This window comes from Anthonomus grandis, chromosome 17 (assembly GCF_022605725.1).
Source record: "Anthonomus grandis grandis chromosome 17, icAntGran1.3, whole genome shotgun sequence".
NCBI classification, from domain to species: domain Eukaryota; kingdom Metazoa; phylum Arthropoda; class Insecta; order Coleoptera; family Curculionidae; genus Anthonomus; species Anthonomus grandis.
In genome coordinates this window covers 6,169,207-6,174,909 of record NC_065562.1, presented here as the reverse complement: position 1 = coordinate 6,174,909, position 5,703 = coordinate 6,169,207, and the positions used below count along the sequence as shown (strand labels likewise).

The 5,703-nt window shown below is 38.6% G+C and overlaps 1 long non-coding RNA gene across 1 annotated transcript; it reads left to right on the top strand.

Moving 5' to 3' along the window:
* The first annotated feature begins 284 nt into the window (after positions 1 to 284).
* On the top strand, positions 285 to 1,180 carry LOC126746382 (uncharacterized). Its single transcript, XR_007663875.1, has 2 exons — positions 285 to 771; positions 831 to 1,180. It is a non-coding gene; the product is annotated as an uncharacterized LOC126746382 (long non-coding RNA).
* Positions 1,181 to 5,703: the final 4,523 nt, after the last annotated feature.

Below are 5,703 nucleotides of genomic sequence, written 5' to 3'. Positions count from 1 at the left end.
GAAAAGCTTAACATTCCCGGGCGATCGTAAAAATTGCCAGTCGAGGCGCAAGCCGAGACTGGCAATACGGAGTCCGGGAATGTGGCTTTTCCTACGAGGTCTACATACTATTTTTCCCAAAATCGGGAATCATTAAAATTACGGTAAATTATTACTAATCATGTTAAAAATTTTAAATCAACATTATTATTTTTCCCTTAAATAAAAGAAGCCATGAAACATTGTTTTGTAACTACGGAAACGAAGTACATAATTTTAAATTGTCAAACTTGACGAGTGAAAAGTTTATTTGTGGCGTCTTTCTAAAGTGTTGATTTTTTAACGTTTTAAAAAGCCAAAGTAACGTGTAAAATGATGAGTGATGATGACTGTTCCATTTCTGAAACCCTCCCAGAACTCACGGAGGCAGTGAATGCTGCATCATTGGAATTGTTACCAGTAAAATCTAGAAATAAGTATAACTATGTATACAACCGCTTCATGGACTACCGTACGAATAAAAATGTAACTTCTTTCTCGGAAAATGTTGTAATGGCATACTTCTTGGAGCTTGGTTCCAAGATGAATTCTTCAACTTTATGGGCCAATTGTTCAATGCTGAAGGCAACCCTTGCAATTAGACATGATGTGGATATATCTGAATATTCAAAACTTCGGGCATTCCTGAAACAAGCACATGCCTATAAGCCAAAAAAATCCAAGATTTTAACTAAAGAAGAAATAAACAAATTTATTCAGGAAGCTCCAGATAAAGAATATTTAATGATTAAGGTAACTTACAAAACTTCAAATTATATTTGGATTCTTTACATGCTTATTTATTGTTGTAGGTAGCTGTAATATTTGGAATTTCCGAAGCTTGCAGAATGGACGAGCTGGTTAAAATGACTGTACAAGATATACAAGACCTACTATCTAAACTTTTAGTTACCATACCGGATTCAAAAACCAATACATCAAGATCATTTATAGTAATAGTTATTGTCATACAAATAAAATTATTAGTTTGGAAAATATTCAACAAAACAATGCTATTAGTTCCCAAGTTCTTCCAGTTTTCAATACTTGTACTAATTGTCAAATAACAGTAAATATAACAAATAATAAGTAATAATTTTAAAATATAATGTTAACCTTGTTTGTGCTGAAAGTTTTAAAAATAAAATTGTTTAGGAAAAAGCCTGTTCGCATTTATGTTCTAAGGTTTACTGTATGGAAATAACATTTCCTTACAGTACAGAAATGAATATTTCCTTACTGTTATTTTCGGTTGCCAGGCAACAATCAAGTTTATTTTCAAGTATTGACTTTTTCTTTCAAATATGTTGTCAAAAATGTTATTATTTCTTATCGATTTTCGGAAAACACTATTTTTAACAGTTGTTAAAAAAATATATTTTTATATAGAATACATTATTATTATGTTCTTTTTCAGGTTTTTGGCAACAGGGGCAGACTACCAGACACCTTCTTTTAACTTTAGAATAGAAGACTCCATAATACATAAGATTATAAGTCATACCGCCAATATTATTTGGGAGACTCTAGAAAATATTGTAATGCCACAGCCCACAACAGAGTTACTTCGGTATTGTGCAAACAAATTTGAAAGTACTTGAAATTTTCCTAATTGTGTGGCTGCGATAGATGGCAAGTATATTACTATACAAGCACCTCCCAGAAGTGGATTCTTGTATTTTAACTATAAGAAATCATTCTCAGTAGTGTTATAAGGACGATGGTAGACGCAGAATACAGGTTCATTGCCGTGGATGTTGAAGCATACGGTAAAAATAGCGATGGTGGGATATTTACTGATTCGAATATGGGAAAAAAGTCTTAAAAATGGAACATTTGGAATGCCTAAGGATCGACCAGTTACTGTACATGGGGAACCTTTACCACATGTTATAGTGGGAGACGAAGCATTCCCTTGAAAAACTTATTTAATGAGACCTTACTCAGGACGCGGAATGTCACAAGATAAAAGAATTTTCAATTATCGCTTCTCCAGAGCTCGTAGAGTCTCCGAAAATGCCTTTAGGATTTTTTGTCAAAAGTTTAGAATATTCTTAAATATAATACAGATTCACCCAAAGAATGCAGATAAAATAATGTTATCTAGTCTTTTTTGAATTTGAATTGTCGAACCAGTGGGCTGCCAAGGCAGTTGTGCATATAGGTCTCCTGATGGACCCGTCACGCCCCACCGGGGTTTACCAGAGCCCAACGGCCTTAGAGAAACCGATAAAGCTCTCTGGTCTGAAGGACTTAAAGTCACTCGGTACACTGAAAGTGTTACCCAAGTATTTGAACCTGGCGCGCGTGAGTGCTGGGCACTCCCCGACTACATGGTCAACGGTTTCATCCTCCTCACAGCACCATCGCCATTTCGGGTTGTCCACAATACCGATAGTATGGAGATGGCTTCTTAAGTGCCAGTGACCGGTTAAAAGACCTGTCACTAGCCGAATTTCGCGTCTTTTTAGGCGTAGTAGATTTTTGGTGAGACAGGCAGAGAGCCCACCTATGTGCACTTTGGCCTGTCTCATACCATGGGACTCAGTCCATCTTCGGTGGGTCCACTTGTCCAGCAGACCCTTCCTTGACGCGACCGCAACGCATTTAGCGATACCAACTATGGGTTTTGGCTCCATCGGCACATTCGCGGAACCCAGTCTGGCAAGAGTCCGCTTCCTCATTGCCTGCATGGCCTGCGTGGTCAGGTATCCAGACGAGCTGGATCCTGTACCAGTTTTTTCAGGACTTTTATGCGGTCTAGTACAAACTTGGAGCTTACCTTTGCGGCCGTGATAGCCTTAATGGCAGCTCTGCTGTCCGAGCATATTGATACGACTGTATTGCGGCGTCCGCAGCTTAGGATTTTCTGTCCGTATTTTAATACAGCGAATAGTTCGGCCTGGAAGACAGTGGCATGCTCCCCCAGCGAGTATGCCCTACTGGTATGTGGGATCTCACCACAAAGCCCTGATCCAGCTCTGTTGTTCATTCTGGAGCCATCTGTGTACCAGATGGTCCCCCTATTTAGCAATGCAGGTCTGTTGGAATGCTGCCACTCCTCTCTGCCTGCAATGTGCGTCACGAATCCCTCGTAGTCCACAGTCACTGGAGCCATGCAGTCACTGCCGATCAGAAGGAGAGGACATTCCTGTATGGCTCGTGACCAAATTTTTGCGTGACCGGTTTCGCCAGCACGTAGTTCGCCGAGGACGTATAGTCTGTACGCCCGTTAAATTACCCGGTACTTATTAGTTTTAAAAATAGTGCCTATAAATGTCATTACTAATTACTTTTTAAGTAGGACTCATCAATGAGTAACTATGGGTACATTGTATTTAAATGGATAGTAAGAGCAATAACAATTTAATATAAATTAAATAGTTAATATAAATACAATAAATTAACACCCTTTTTATTAGGTTTGTTACCAATTTCCATCCAAATTATTTCTCTCCTGTGTTGGTTACTATAACTTTTATGAGCCATGTCATATAGCTCACTAAATTCAGCCACAAGAACGATAAGTTTATCAATTTCTTCTCCGTCCATAGTTTAAACTAAATCACTTCAGACATTTAAGAAACAAAAACAAACAAGTTGGAACGAATTGCTGCCTGCGCGCGAATCTTCCAATTCCCACTTGTCCGTCAACAAGCAGAGCGGCGAGTTTACGAGCGACATTCTGCGTATCAATGCTTCACGGGAAATTAAAATTTTGCAGCGCCGCGCTGCTCTGTTCGGCGCTGCGACGCTCTGCTTAGGTGGAAACGACCCCATTGGAATTATACGTATCCAATTGTAAGTAGCATTTTGCTGCTCTGCGTCGCGCCGCTTGATGCTGCTTAGATGGGAATTGGCCTTAAGTCCTTGAGCTGTAGCGCACTCGTTGCGAATAAACCATGTTCTAGTATGGGAGTTTAATTTTCAAAAGGTGCACGCACTTCTGCCTGAGGATTATCCCCTTTGGGTAAAGTTTGGGCTGAAAAGAACCCCCACACCTGCTATGCAGGTGCATAGCCTGCGTGGTTTTCAACAAAGAATTATGATGAATGTTTGGCCAGGACTTGTTCATAATACTCTGGTTGGCCCATATCTCTTGCCACTACGACTAAATGAAGAAATTTACTTGACATTTCTACAAGAAACGCTTCCCGAATTATTAGAAATTACCCCGTTCAGCACATTACCCCGTTAGCCTTAAGAAAACATTTGAACCAGGCATATCAGGGTGATATGCCTGGGGCAGGGGTGCATGAAATGCATGGGCTTCACGTTCACCAGACATGACCGCATGCGACTTTTTTTTTTATGGGGTCACATGAAAGCGCTGGTGAACGACACTCCGATTCAAACAGACGAAGAGTTAGTAAGTTAGTAGGAAGGATTTTTGCGGCTGCTGTTGAAATTCAAGACATTCCGGACATTTTTCAAAGTGTCAGAATTTTGAACATCTTTTAAATTAAAACTCTCCCAAATATTCATTATGTTTTTACGTCATTTACTAACACGGTTTCCGGTACAAACACGTTTCCCCGTATCCGATGTTGGATACCACTGTGCGGACCTTAATGCACTATTATCACTGAACGCCTATGGGTTAATAAGTAAAAAACGTTTGTTTTGACGAGATCTACCCACCCTTACATTTTGGCATAAGAGTTTCGGCATACCCTGTATAAGTTCAAGACTTTGACCAAACTTGAATTTTTTTGTAAAATTTAAGTCTCTAGCTGTCGAAATGCTTCAAGGTACTTGTTTTATTAGAGTATAGCCTATAGTATTAATTTGGTACTGCAAAAAGCAACAAAAACGAGCGAGTATTGACAGTAAAAATTACGCGCGATATCATCTTGGATGTTATCAATTTCTAATAATTTAAATACTGAATACTGGATATTGACGATGAGAACGGAAGCGGTCCTTATGTATTCTATAAGAAGAATGTGAAGATCATGTAAATGGTAGAGTCGTTAACTTATATTACTTAATTCGGAGGTTGTAATGCAGAGAAGTAAGTGAAGAAAAAGATCGGAAAACTTTCTTAATTGAGCTCATGAAAAGCTGTAAGCTTTATTGTCCAGGGATTACTTTGAGCAAAGACGTTAACTACTTAGGAATCTATTGATGCAGTTTAAATGGTAGACTTGAAGGCATATGATCAAAAGCTGAGAAAAGAGGAGCAAATTGGTATAAGCTCCGAAGTAACAGCAGCTATAGACAATGCTGATGCTTTTCAAGTAGGTCTTTATTTGTCTATTTACAAAAAGTTTTTGAAGAATTCTCTGGTCATTTAACCATCGACCAGAATATAAAATTGCGACATTTTATTAAGGAAAATGATGTATTTTCCTTAAAAGATAATCACCTAGGAAGTACTGATTTGATGCAGCACCGAATTTATACTACAGCCTATGCTTTGATAAATCCTCAAAGATTTCTGAAGAATGGCGATAGCGCAACAAGGTGAAGACTCTCTAATATTGCAAAAAATGTAGACACGAGACCATTTCAGAGGCTTTGGACGTCTTTAGTTATGTTAGTAAAAAAAAGGATGAATCTATGCGATTTTCTGTCGGACTGCCGGTGACTAAATGATATTACCAAGAGAGCTGCTTTTTATCCTCCACCAAATATTGACGATATTATGGACACCGTTTTTCAGAATCTTTGTACATAATATAG